Genomic DNA, 13,816 nt, shown 5'->3' with positions numbered 1-13,816 from the left:
TCAAAAATAGGAAATATACTGTTGTATTTATTGCAAAATATTATATCCTAATGCTAACTTGTATGAAGAAAGAAAAACATGAAAAACTGTCAAAATACTGTGACATGTGGGAAAGCCTTTCTTCACTGAAAAATGTTGAGATGAAAACATGAATACAAATAGGTAAAAATCTCTGGGAAGGGACTTGTTACAGAAGTGAAGAAGTTTTTTCCACAGAGTTACATGGGAGCATTACGCAGGCCGATTCACAAGTCTTCTGAGCACAAGAGTACCTACTGGCAGCAGGTAGCCCTCTGGGTACAAGGCAAGTGCCTGCGTGTTCTTTTTGCTTATGAAAAGTACTAATTAATTAATGATAAATGCAGATGCCCACATGTTCATGCAGAGGGTCAATTTGTAGCACATGTATTACTACATAATCCCGTTCTTTTTATAGATAGGTCTGAGGCAATGCTTAGATTTTAATGGCTGGAAAACGGGGAAGACAAAGGCTTTGACATGAGGAACTACAGAATTGCTGAGTGTATTTGATGAGTTACCTTTTTTCTTACAACTGAAGCATTCCACACAGATAGCCAACATAATCATTCCCATTTTTCAGAGACACTGAGGCACAAGAAAGAACCGGCTTGCCTAAAACCGCTCAGTATGGTGGATGGAAGTGGTGACCAAGCTCCTAAGCCTTACCCCAGCAACAAGCTCCCTTGGTAAATCCTCATCCCATCGTGACACGTATCCTGCCTAGGCAGATGTCCAGGGCTGATGTGAAGATTTTTCTCAGCTGGCCTCAGCACCATCCACCCTGCACCCAGCACCACAACAGCCCTGCTGCTGTGGAAAGCCAGGCCTCTGGTGGCGTCCATCTTGTTTCACCTCAGGTGAGCGGGGGTGCGAGGGGGGGAGAAGGGTTGTGAGGAAACAGCTGGGAGGGTCGTTCTTCATGTCTGATACAGTGCTTAAGGGAAGGCTTTGCCAGTTTGTACGGTACCTGAGGCAGCAGCTGTGCTGGTTTCGTGTGCCTTGGCCTGATTTTGCAGCTGAGGCCAGCAGGCTGGGAGCGCGGGGACGTGAGGTGCTGAGGGGAGACAGGCCGGTGGGAAGGTGTGAGCCGAACCCCTGCTCAGTGCCAGACCGTCTGGTAACAGCAAAGCCCTCAGGGGGCTACAGGGCAATTCTGCAGTAGGTTTGTGTTTTAGGTGAGCTTAAATCTTACTGTTCTACCTGCTAGGTTGGACAAAATATAGTAATGTCAGTATTAAACTGAGATGGTAAATGCAGGTAGCCCATGGTGTTGAACAACCTGCATACAAAGTGAGGGGTGTCAGAGGGGTAAAGACTGTACTTTTATTTTTAAATAATTACTGAAAGATACAATCAAATGGGTTTCCTGTTAGGGTATGATTTAATGGTGCGAATGCTGTGTAAACACTGTAGCTAGCTGGAGTAAAGGAGTTGGAATTCAGTCTTTTTACCTCAGTATATAGCAAGGCGTCTATTCATGTGAATTGGTTTGCCACAACCGATGGCAGAGATTTTTTGGGTTTGTTGTTGTCCTGAATGATTGAACTACGCCTGAAAAATGTTAAGTATTATGTTCTTATGCCAAAATAAATATTCATGCTTGGACTTAATCAGGAACAGATGAATCACTTCAAAGTCATGCAATTACTTAATCAAGCGAAGGCAGAACCCCAGTGTGATTTTTTGGGCTTGCTTTGTTTGTTCTCGGTTTTAAAGGGAAACGGCCTTTTCTCTTTGTGCTCAGTCTGATATTAGCTATAGGCTCCTTTAAACTGCCTGGAGCTTGCATGCATGTGTAAACATGCTTCTTGAACAGCTTACCTTCTTTCACTTATGTGTGTCCTGGTTGCATACATGTTCATTTTTCTGATGCTGGTGTAAGAATATGCGTACATTGTAATCTATCTTTCTTTCTCTAAAGTCTGTTCCTGAAGCACGCTTTACGCTGTTCAACCTTTGGTTGCTGAAAAAAACACAATAAAGCAGTGTTTTGAGTGGAAAATAATAGGGACCATCCCTTGTGAGTGAGGCAGTGTTCCCCTCTTCCTCCCTTGAACATTTTATAGAGCATCTGTCTGCAGGATAAATTCTTGAGACTTTGACTCTGATTCCTGGTGTGAGGACGAGTACAAGATTTTTGTGACAAATTCAAGTTTACTGTTGGAAGGAATTTTTTCTCTAAGTTTTAAGATAGGCATTATGGAGTATAAATAACTTTACACCAGCTCTAAACAAGCAAAGCTACAAATAAGTCCTAGTATTCAGTGCTAGTGCTGCTGGTTTTCCTGCTCTTTTAGTGCCATATTAGGGTACTTTGTGTTTTGGAAGAGCACTTCTGACCTGCCTTTTGCAACAACAGAGAAAGTGCCTGAGAAAGTTCCATGAAAAACAGCAGATCATACAGTGTCTTTCTAATACTGACAGTGTTTCCTTCTGTTTTGCAAGCTTGCAGGCTGTGTTTGGCATTAATGCTTTTCTTGCTGGAATTTTTTGCGGCTGCATCCAACGCTATTTTTAGATCTGGGCCTGATTTATGTTCTGAATGGCTCTGTTTTATTGGGAAGCTTGTAGCTCTGCTAAAATCCATGTATAGGACCTGTTATTTTAATAAATATTTAAAATAGTAATTACTTTGCAGATTCAAAGAGTACCTAATCTGCTGTGTGAAGCAGTGTAAACTGTAGTAGGGTATTGTGGTATTTGGATGAGTCTGGTTACAAAACTAGGTGTGTCTCTGACGTGTTCAGTTTCTTTTATCACAGAATGTAAACTCAAGGGCCTTACAGCAGTGCAACTAATTGTGTTCAAAATATTTTAGTGCCCCTGACTGTTACTCTGTGTGCTCAGTTTTGTACATATATGTTGGTATGTAATTCTGTGCATACAGTGGAAATACTGCAATGCTCAGTAGAAGGAAAAGACAATTGATAAATTTTAGAAAGCAGGTGAATTTTAGCTATGTACAATTTTCATATGTGTGTGTATGCACTTAAGTTTAAGAATGTGGTTCCACTGTACTGTTGAAACTAAGCAGCTGACAAACTAAGTTTTTCTGTCTGCCTTACGGCTAGTTAAATTCTGTAAGATTGCATTATATCATTTTAAATTGCTAATTCAAAAGAAGCATTTTTCAAGAGGAAACTGGTTATGAATTCATCGGTTCCCCCACTTGAGTATATTTTTAACTGTTTCAGGAATTATATTTTCAATTTACATAAGGGAACTGAAATATTACACATTTTTAATTTGAAAAAATAGAAACTATGGTCCAAAGACATCAGAGTTCTGCAGAAATATACCAACTAAGTTTTATTTTCTTATCATTTGTCACTAAGTATAGGAATCATTGTGATTCAAACCCAAAGTAACGTATAATTTTTCTCCCTGGCTGTTGAATGAGCATATGATTTTCAAAGTATTGAGTCTTAGTATTAATTTTAAGAGAAAATTTTGCTGGGCAAAATACTGTTCAGAAGCTATTAGTAAAAAGTAAAAGGTTGATTTGCATGTATTTTGATGTAGAAACACACACACGCACGCACGTTTTAAAACAAAGGTTAAAGATTAATCCATACTGTGAGCTTTCCAGTTCTTTACTTTTATGTAATGCTTTTTGATGGTTTAAAACAGTTTCTGGAAAGAAATAGCAGTACTGACATTCTTGTAACAGTAGAGGGAGCCACTTGTTAACGCTTGAGTGTAAACCTGAACAGTCGCATGCTTGTCCTCCAAAGGAAATATAGAATGTTATGGGATGATGTATGAACATAGTAAGTATTTGCACGGTTACCCTGTCTTAGTGCAAAAGTTCACTTGTATGTCTTATGGTATTGTTTTAGACTTTCATTGGTATCCTTACTGCTGTATGTTAGGTTTCATTTGCTTCTTGGCTCAGGGACTGTACTTTTCTTTTGTCTGCTAATTGTTTAGGTTTGAGATGCACATGAAATTAGTAGTAATATATTTACCTTTGACATAAGTTCTTTGAATTCAAAACTGCAACCAAAAATCTGCTGTGTGGACAATTCTGATTGCCAAAAGTTACAATATCAGTGCATGAGAAATTATATTTTAAAAAAATAATAATCAGAGGTATTACATTAAAAATCAGAGAAGATATTACAGAGACTCACATACCAGGACAAGAGCTGGTTGCCTAGTTTTGCCAAAACTTGGTGGGCAGTAAAGTGGAATCCAAATGCAGAGGCAGGAAGGGGCCAGCTCCTTCGCTGGGACAGTGACTTATGAGCATATGGTACTAAATGATACTGAAGCCACTTTGAGCCTGACTCCTTTATGTGAGGAGCATTACTGCACTTTGAATCTAAATGAACACAAGTCAATTGTTTTGCAGAGACAGAAGAAAATTGGGAATATCTGAAAGGCAGAACATGAAGGTTTGGCAGTATTTTCTGAGAGGAGGAGGAGATATATTGTGGTTTATAAATACTTTTCTGTGGGAGATCTTTGCAGCAGAGGGCCTTGAATTAAAAAAAAAGCACATCAGAGTCCTTCGCTATATCGCCTACTGGCAGAACACCAATAATATGGATAAGGACATTCTTGACATTCTGAAGTGAAGGGGCATTAAAATAGTAATATTTGACATTCTCTGTGAACAAATGAATGATTTATGTTGCATTTATAGGTAGCCAAGGATTCTTTACATTAGGAAAATAGAATTTGCTATATTTTAACTTTTAACCAATTTTTTATTCTCTTGGCATGCATGTCTATCAGCTGCTGGCACCTAATCTAAAGAGAAATTTCCAGAGGTGAATGTAATTTAGTGTGAAACATGTAACATCAACACTCAGCTTCATAATGTTCAGACTTGTTTCCCTTCCAGAGTTGAGCCAGACACCGACTTTTGAGTAAATGAATAAAGAGATGGCACCAAAATTTAAATGGATTAAGACAATGCTAGTGTGATCATGAAGTTAACGTGTGGAGTCTGTACTGATTCATTGTGTGCACACAATTATTTTTGTTGCAAACCATTCAATACATTAATTTTGACTAAAAGTTTTTACTGCTCTGATTCATAAGTGGTATGTGCTGTAGTGGCCTAAAACATTACCAGTGGTATTTGCAGGAGATTCACTTAAGCTACCCTTGCTACTGCAGGACTGCTGTGTGTTGGTTTCTCAGTTGTCACAGCTGGTGTATTGGTTTAAACTGCTGTAGGTCATGAGTCAGAGCCCTCAGTTTTCTGCTGTCAACAAAAATGCAGAGAAGATATAGTAGCTAGATGGTTATCCTTTGTTTTAGAGCATCCATCAAAGCCCTACTTTATAAATGGAAATCAAATTAAGCTTTCCAGTATTACAGCAGCTATGAGTTTTCCAAATTATGATGGATTGAAATAATTCATGCAAAAGCCCAGCATATCTCATCTGTCCCATCTGGTGGGCTTAGTCTCTGGGCCTTTCAGGGACATAATTCAAATGTTTCTGGTAGGAGATGAATGTAATTGCTGCTTGAAGAGCTGTTTGGGAGGGGAGGTTATGATTTCTTTTAATATGATATTTAATTATATACAAATAATAAAGCAGCTTCAATAAGTTTGTAATGCTCCTGTAAAAATGTTATGGCCCTTTATTTCTTTCCTCACTGATAGGCTCTTGCTTGTCTCTTCTTTGTACCATAATGCACTAATGGGGAGTGATACATGGTGAGAAGGACGTAATTGGAGTCTGCCTTAAATTGTGTGTATCTGTTCATAAGCCCTTAGGTGGGAGGAGAAGTAGTGGAGTTAGAAGAGTTGCTAATGGTTAGTCAGTGCTGTAGTGGCAGTGACAGAAATAGAATCTCGTTCTTTTTTCCGCCATCTAAAGTATACATGACACCTTCTTGTTACTAGGACTGCTATTTAGTTGTGGTGGCTATGGATTAAATACTAATGTTGCATGCACGTATTCTCTCCCTCCTATGATATAAAGGGTAGGTGTACTTTGAGAGTTTTTTTAACATAGTATCTCCTAATGCTGTAAACATACAGTAACACTCATAGACAAAATGAATTCAGCTAAATTAAAGAAGGCAAACCGCTGGGCAAGGAGATCAAAACAGGCAGTAAAGTTGTGTGCTGTTCTACTTAGAAAGGTCTTTCCAGTCCAAAGGATGACATCCTTACACAGTAAATTGAATAGTTCTGTACTCTGCTATAAAACTATTCTTTAAAAAAGTATGAAAATTTGAAGTTATGAAGGTTTCTTGCTGGGCAAAACAAGCACAAAGTCTGTCTGTTAGAATCTTGTTGTTAGTGAATGCAGACATGGAGCAGAATGTCCGATCAGATATCAGTGTGCAGAAGGGTGGGAAATACGATAAGCAGCGTTTAGCAGAAGTCTGAAACAGAGTGACTTGGTATATGGAGCAAGTTCTGTTCTACCAGTTTATTTGAAAAATGTATTTGTATTTTAGAATATGTTGTGTCCTTGAGTTATAACAACTTGCCATAGACAATGCTATTGTCTCACTCTGTACAGACTGTACTTGTGGAAGGAGCTGGGTGTCCTACCGCACAAGTTTAACAGGCTTAAAATTTTACACTACCTTTTGATCTGAGTAAACTCCTTTCTGAGAATTGTCTGTTCTACTAATTGATTTGACACTACGCTACTGAACAATCTTGGAAATAAGTGCACATTTTCTGTTGTACATATTTTAGGGGAAAAAATGGCATATATACTGTGCGGTTCTTATTTTATGCGGCTATTGGCTTTAGAGCGTGTGAAGGTCTGTATCAGGACTTATCATCATGCAGCTCATCAGGGTAACATTTGCAATCCCTGCACTTGCAAAAAGGTGAAGCTGCTTCCAAGACTTCCCTGCTAAGACAGGAAAAAAAAGAGTAGAAAGTATTTCACCATCTCTTTACGGAGTTGTAGGGGAGAAAATATAGAGATGCTGTGAAAGGCTGCAACCTTATTTGTGTTCCCCCTTCAACCAGCTTGTTCCCTGAAGTTTTCTGCAAGCGTTCTATTGAAGACATCTGTGATACCACACTCCTCCTTGACTCCTAAAGCAAGACTATGCACTGACAAGGTAATTTAACTCACAGGTGAGCAGAATATATACTGCAATGATTGGCAAGTGTTATGATGGAAACACCTGACAGACCCAGCTGAATTAAGGTTGTGCTATGCCATGTAGAAGTAGTGAAGTAGAAAAGTAAAAGACAAGCCATGTCATGAAGACTCACCATTCTGAATTGAAAATTTAAAGAAGTGGGAGGATCATGCAGGTGTATGAAGAGTTTGATAGCTGTTTTTTCATGTAAGATTTGGGGTTTTCCCTCTAATTTCCTAGTCATCTTGTAGTTTTGATTGTTGTTTTTTATCAGTTTCTTCTTGTTTTAGTGATCTGTGTAAGCCTATGATGTTTTATGTTTGATTCTAGTGTACCAGTGACTGATTAGCAGGGAAAGAAACTAAGCCAGTAATGGAAAACCAGAATTTTGAGCTTGAAAACGTACAACCAACTCTTAATTTATAAGGACAATTTTTAATGGAATGTTTTTGTATACCTATGCAAGTCCATTTTCATGTTGGCTTTAGTCATCTTGCTGTATCTTAAATAGCGAGCTATACCATAACATTTTAGTGGGGAAAAGAAGTAGATATTTATGGTTTATTTATAAATAAGCTAGCAGGTGGTTGTTTAGGCCAATTATTCCATTATGTTGGTCTGATTCCCCATGAGAACTCTGTTTCAGAGTAGAATTCATTTAAAAATACCTACTGAAAGTTTTGCTATGATTCTCATTGGTATCTTCAGGTGCCTAAATACCATTTGTGCTTGTTAGATGTAATATTTCTTTCCAAGCCAGATATAACCTATTAGCACACTTACTTGAATGAACTTTTGCCTGTGTATGTTTTTCTGAAGACTTAAGTAGACTGCCATCAAGGAGCCCTAAAACTGTTCCTTTATCAAAATGTGGTGCCATTAACTGCAGTGATGGGTTACTGTTAAACTATTTACAAAAGCTCTTTGTAGGTAGAAAACTATTTAAAGGTGCTGTAGAGCAAAATATTTACAGACTAATGATAATTCTTGTGACATTCAGAGGATTCTTCACCTGTAAACTCTAGAGAATTATTACTGAGAAGTACATATTGTTACTTCCATTGATGGATAGAGGAATTAAAGGGCAAAAAAGTCAAGGGTTTTGCAGAAACAGGTCTGCTTAGGCAGTATGGAAAACCTGCAGTTTGAATCAGTAATAAAGAAAATAACAGGAAAAAAATTTTGTAGAGAAAATACAGTTTGTACTGTTGGGGTTATCTTCACAATATTTCCAAAACTTTGTAGGGTGAAAAAAAAAGTGTCTGCATCACTATATATAATATACATGTAGTTGTTGCCTGGTAATATATAGACACTCTCTAAGTGAGTAATACACTATGCATTTTCTTTCCCTGTTGTGATTTTGTGTTTAATCAATATAATAAACCTGTTTAATAATTTTTAAGGAGGACTTTTATGTGCATTTGAGGAAATCAAACCAGCTGAGCTTAATTTTCTTACCCTTCTCTTTTCTGCTTTTCAGTAGGGATGATATTCATTCAGCTATTAGTCATGGTTGGTTGAGGTTTTTTCCAGTTTGTTTTTTTAATCTAGAATAATTTTGTGCACAACATAAATATTTCCTTACTGCCAACTCATCCAATTTTAATGGACAGTGCTCCAGGAGTTTCAGCTTCTTTCAGTCTCCCTGACTCTCTGTCCTTAAGATACAGAAGAAAGCACTACAGAATTTTCAGAAGTGTATGGGTACATAAGAACCTCTGAAAGACCACAGTGCTTCAAGAACTTTAGAAAGTGTGACTTTAGTACCTAAGTACTTAGGTTTTTGAAAAGCCCATCTTTTGCATTCGTATAGTATCATGAAAATGTGACTACCTCTGGCAAGGAAAATCAGATGTAGATTTACAGTAGGAGGAAAATGTACTTTAGGTCCATGCCATTAGCACCATCTGGAGCAGTACTTGCTACAGGAATACAGAACTGCAGCCACGTGGCTGTGAAACATTTGCATGTAAACTGTCCCAAAATGTGGCTACGGGTTGTTGCAATATCTACTGTACTCTGAGACAGTGGAAAAACAGGGCTGATTTCGCAGTAATGAAACCACGGACCTGCTAAACTTCCTGGATGTAGTTCCAGTTCTGATCATTATTAAACTTGCTTTAATGAAGCTTCAAAGCTTGAAGGCATAAACACGAAGTAGGTTGTACTACAGCAGCTGCAAAGGAACAAGCAGTCTAGGTATGGGGGGAATGCTCTGATGGTTTCATTGCAATTGTTCATGCAGGCCAAGATTGTTTTTAGAGGGTTCATCGTGTGTTTGGTGTTTAAACAAATGAGCCCGTGAGAAAGTTATGAGTCCTAAGATACTGAGCATCAGGACTAGTAGTTGTCACTTGCTGGCATTAAAGGTAGTGAGTTCAGTATCTTGTTGCAGAGACCGACACTGAAATGCTTTCACAGAAAGCACTTTCAAAGTGTCTGGTTTTATCTAAACCTAGCACAGGATGATACTTTTCCAAAGCAGAAAGAGCATTTCCAGTATGAAGCATGCCATAGCGCTGTTCCGAATGTCTTTGGCACATTAAATATACTGATGCTTTGATCTTAGATTAGTATGAAATTGGAGCCCTCTTGGCCTGAAAGAGCTTCTTGACAAACTACTTATCACCTTCATGTAGTTTTGTTTTGCTGATGGTTTCCAGGCCCTTAGTTCATCCTCTACCATAACTCCTTTTACCTACCGCTGCTGTTCAATGCAAAAGTGAGCATAAATGTTTACTTGAAACTTTGATACAAAGCTTTTTTTTTTTTTTTTTTAATAAACTGTTGTGGTTTTAAAATACAAAACGAGCAAGCAACAGTGCTTGCATAAAAGTGAAGTAACAACCATGGTGATTTGGTGTGACTGACAGTGCCATTAATCTGCCTAGCCTGGCAGTTGGGAGGTAAACTGCTTCCAAGTGTCTCTTTAGGAATTCCCCTCTGCTTAACCAGTGACAAAGAAATGATGGTCCATTTAACTATGAAGGTTTCTCTACCAGCTGCCTCTGTATTTATTAGCACAGTTTCTATTACACAAAAATAATTTATAGTAAGTTGTATCTGATTACAGAAGTGTTGTGTGATATTTTCTGTTTCTTGTGAATTGTTTAATATGAGGCAACCATGCAGAAATGCTTGGATGTTTGAAGTTAGTGAGGCATTTAATTAAGTTGCAAGAGCCATTGCACTTGCAAATGAGATATTGAACATGCCACTTATTTCATCGTGAAACAAAATCAGTTGTGGATTTAAAGAAGAAAAGACTTGCAGACAAGCATGTCCTAAATTCTAGAGGCATCGTAACTGATCTACTGTTTTGGTTTATTTTGGAAATGCCCTAATATGAGTTTTTATGTTTTAACCAGTGTAGTAAAACAAATCTTTTTAGTATTTCCACCCTTGATTCTGCTTCACTTGGACCAAAAAAACCCCATCTCTTCCTTTTTCTATGTAATGAAAGCCTGTAATACATTTTTAAAAAAGAAAATAAAAATGTTTTGTAGGGGGTGTCTTGTTTTCTGGTGCAAGGTGCATTTTGGAGGAGGTAATTTGGTTTTTTTTAGGGCTTGTTTTTTGGTCTGGTGGGGATGGGGTGGTGTTTTTTTCTTTTGAGAGAATGAGAGAAGGGATCTCTGTGCGTTATTCCTGTGGCCTACAAAAGTGCCATGTGTGGGTTTTGAGTTCACACAAACTGGGTTAATCTGGGACTCGCAAAGGGCATATGGCCTTGGCAGGAGCATATGGTCTGGAAGAGGACATTCATTGTAGTGCTGCTGAACCTTCCCAGCTGGTTTATCTACGGGAGTTCACTGGGGAAGACTGCATATATACCTGAGGAGTCAGTATAAGGTTTCATTATTTGAGCCAGGACACTCAGCTCCTGTTGTAATCTATTTACTGGAACTATTTTTTCTCAAAAAATAGGTCATAAATTAAAGAAAAACGCTGGCCACAAAGGCAATCCTCAGAATTAATCCACATGACAGTGAAATTGCTATTTGGGAAGCTTATAGCCTTGTGAATTTCATTAACAATGTCTGTTAAATACTCTAAAATGTCACTTTAATATCATAGATAGCTGCCCAGTCCTGCAGTTTTTATTCACCTGACTTGAATAGGACTACATTCTTGTTTTTTTTTTCTTTAAGCTTGGAAAAGATTGTCCCAATGACTGAATTTTTTCCAGTCAATGTATTATTGGAGAGGCTGATGATGCTTGTGATGATTCTGTACGTTAGTTCTGTTTGGCCCACTGTTTGTCTGTCTACTCAGTGGCAAACCTAAGGTCTTGAAATAGAAAATAAAAAACCCCCGAATTTAATTTATAGAATGAAGGCATCCATCTGAAAGAGCCATGTTTGTTCACTCCTTATAACATTCTAAGCATGAAAAAAAAAATATTACCCTTAGATAATTTTTTTCCAACCTATAGTAACTTCTGCTTAACTTCAAATACTTATGTAGAGGGTTTGAATATTCATGTATCTAAGTAAATAAAACAGTGTAGCTTTAGGGATCCTTCTGTACTGGTACACTTTGTAGCTGTATATATGCAAGTTAGAATTCAAGATTCCCCATGGAACACAGTAACTGCAAAATCTTACTGTTATTGAAATCAAAATAAGGCTCCAAGCTTGTGTTTCAGACCCCAAGATGATTTTCCAGAACCTCCCTTTGATGAGGGACATAGGAGAAAGAGAATTCCTCGTGTATAAATACAAGAATTTTCATACCTAAATTCTTGTTTCCATGAATATCACAATAATATGTCTATACAGCTCTTCTTTGCAGAGCAGCATAGATAACATCTAGTATGGTTATTCCTCCTCTTTCTTTTTTTTTTTTTTTTTTTAAATGATCTTAATGCCTGTTTTCATTTATTTTGCTTTTATCAGTACTCATGTTCCTTATGTTCTCTGTAGTAAATGCTTTTGTGAGGTCTAAGCATGTTTGGTGAAAGATCTTAACTGTCTTTCATTCTCCCAGCTGTTGAATTTGGTTAACAATTAGTGTGAGATAGGGCCCAGTTTTGCTTACTAAGTCAATATAATAATAGATTAATTCAGGTTGGGAAGGACCTCAGAACATCACCTAGTCCAACCTCTTACTGGAAGTAGGGTCAACTGCAAGATCAGGCTGCCCAGGGCCTTATCCTGTTGGGTCTTGAAAACCTCCAAGAACTGAGACTAGGCAATTTGTTCCACTGTTTGGCTGTCCTCCTCAAGCTCAAAAGATTAATATTTTTTTTCCTCTATCCATCTGACCCTTTCCTGATTCAATTTGTCTTTTATCTCCCATTCTTCCTCCATACATTACTGTGAGGGGCCTGCTTCTGTCTCCTTGATAACCTCCTTGTGGGTACTGGGGGACTGCTATCAGGTTCCATCAAAGCCTTCCCTTCTCCTCCAGGATGTGTCAGTGCTCTTTCATCTGCCTTTCCTCACAGCATGAGTACTCCAGGTCCTGGCTGTCTTGGTGGTCCTCTGCTGAACTCTCTCTCTCCAGTTTATCAATGTCTTGCTTGCTTGGAGAACCCACAATGGGTCACAGTATTTTGGATGCAGCCTAATGAATGCCAAGCACAGGGGAGACAATCACTTCCTTCAGTCTGTGAGCCTGTTCCTGTTAATGCAGCTCAGGATGCTGTTGACCATCTTGGCTGCTACAGCACACCATAGGCTTATGTTCAGCTTGCTGTTAAGCAGGATCCCCAGCTCCTTTTCAGCACAGCTGCTCACAGCCAGACAGTCCTCAGCTTGTATTCTTGCCCAGGGTTGTTCCATCCCAAATGTAGGGACCCTTCACTTGTCCTTGTTGAATTTCTATAAGGTTCCTGCTGACCCAAGCCTCCAGCCCAAGTCTCTCTGGATGAGACTTTTGCCCTCAAGGCTGTTGACTGTTTTCCCCCAATTCAGAGACACCAACCAAGCGGCAAAGTTGGTTCTTTTGGGGGTTCACACTGAAATTTTTTAAGCTAAGCTTACAGTACAGTTGAAAATATTGAAGAGATTTCTCATTGTTATTTTAGTCTATGGAACTGCCTGTTTGGATGTGATTGTGAAAATGTTTTCTGAAATTCTTCAAGGAAGTTTCTTGTGAAGCAAAACTTCAATTGAGAAGCGTGACATGTTTCTATGCAGAAACAATTGAACAAGCTTTTTTTTATTAGTAGGATCATCTTTGCATGTTGTTTTTACATATGTAAAAATTAGTTGGTAGACACAGTTGCAGACACAGCATATCCTATATGTTATCAAAAGGAAATAATCTTCATTTGCAGCATTTTAATTTGATTTGGTGTTTTCAGAACAGCCAGGACATGCAAAACCGGGAGGTCACACACACAGAAAACCTGCATGTCAATGTAAAAGCTTCAGCATTCCAGTCCTTTGGCAACAGCAAATCCTGCCAATGAAAACTAGCTAGATACAGAAGTAGAACAAATCAACAGGAAATAGCCCATGAAAAAGTTTCCAACAGAAAGCCATTGGGATTTTTCAGCACAGTGAGTATAAATTTTACTGATTATATGCTTGTTTCGTCATCAAGGTAGATCTGGGGAAGACAAGATCTGCTTAATGGTAACACAATTAGCAAATGGTATGGAAATGATCAATGTTCCATGTATTACCATTTTGCTTTTAACTCAGACTTTTTGAGACATTCTTTGCCTGCCTTGTGTGCTGCATTTGTTAATTAACTCCATCTGCTGAAA

Source organism: Falco biarmicus, chromosome 15, assembly GCF_023638135.1.
Source record: "Falco biarmicus isolate bFalBia1 chromosome 15, bFalBia1.pri, whole genome shotgun sequence".
NCBI classification, from domain to species: domain Eukaryota; kingdom Metazoa; phylum Chordata; class Aves; order Falconiformes; family Falconidae; genus Falco; species Falco biarmicus.
This window is presented reverse-complemented; position numbering follows the sequence as displayed.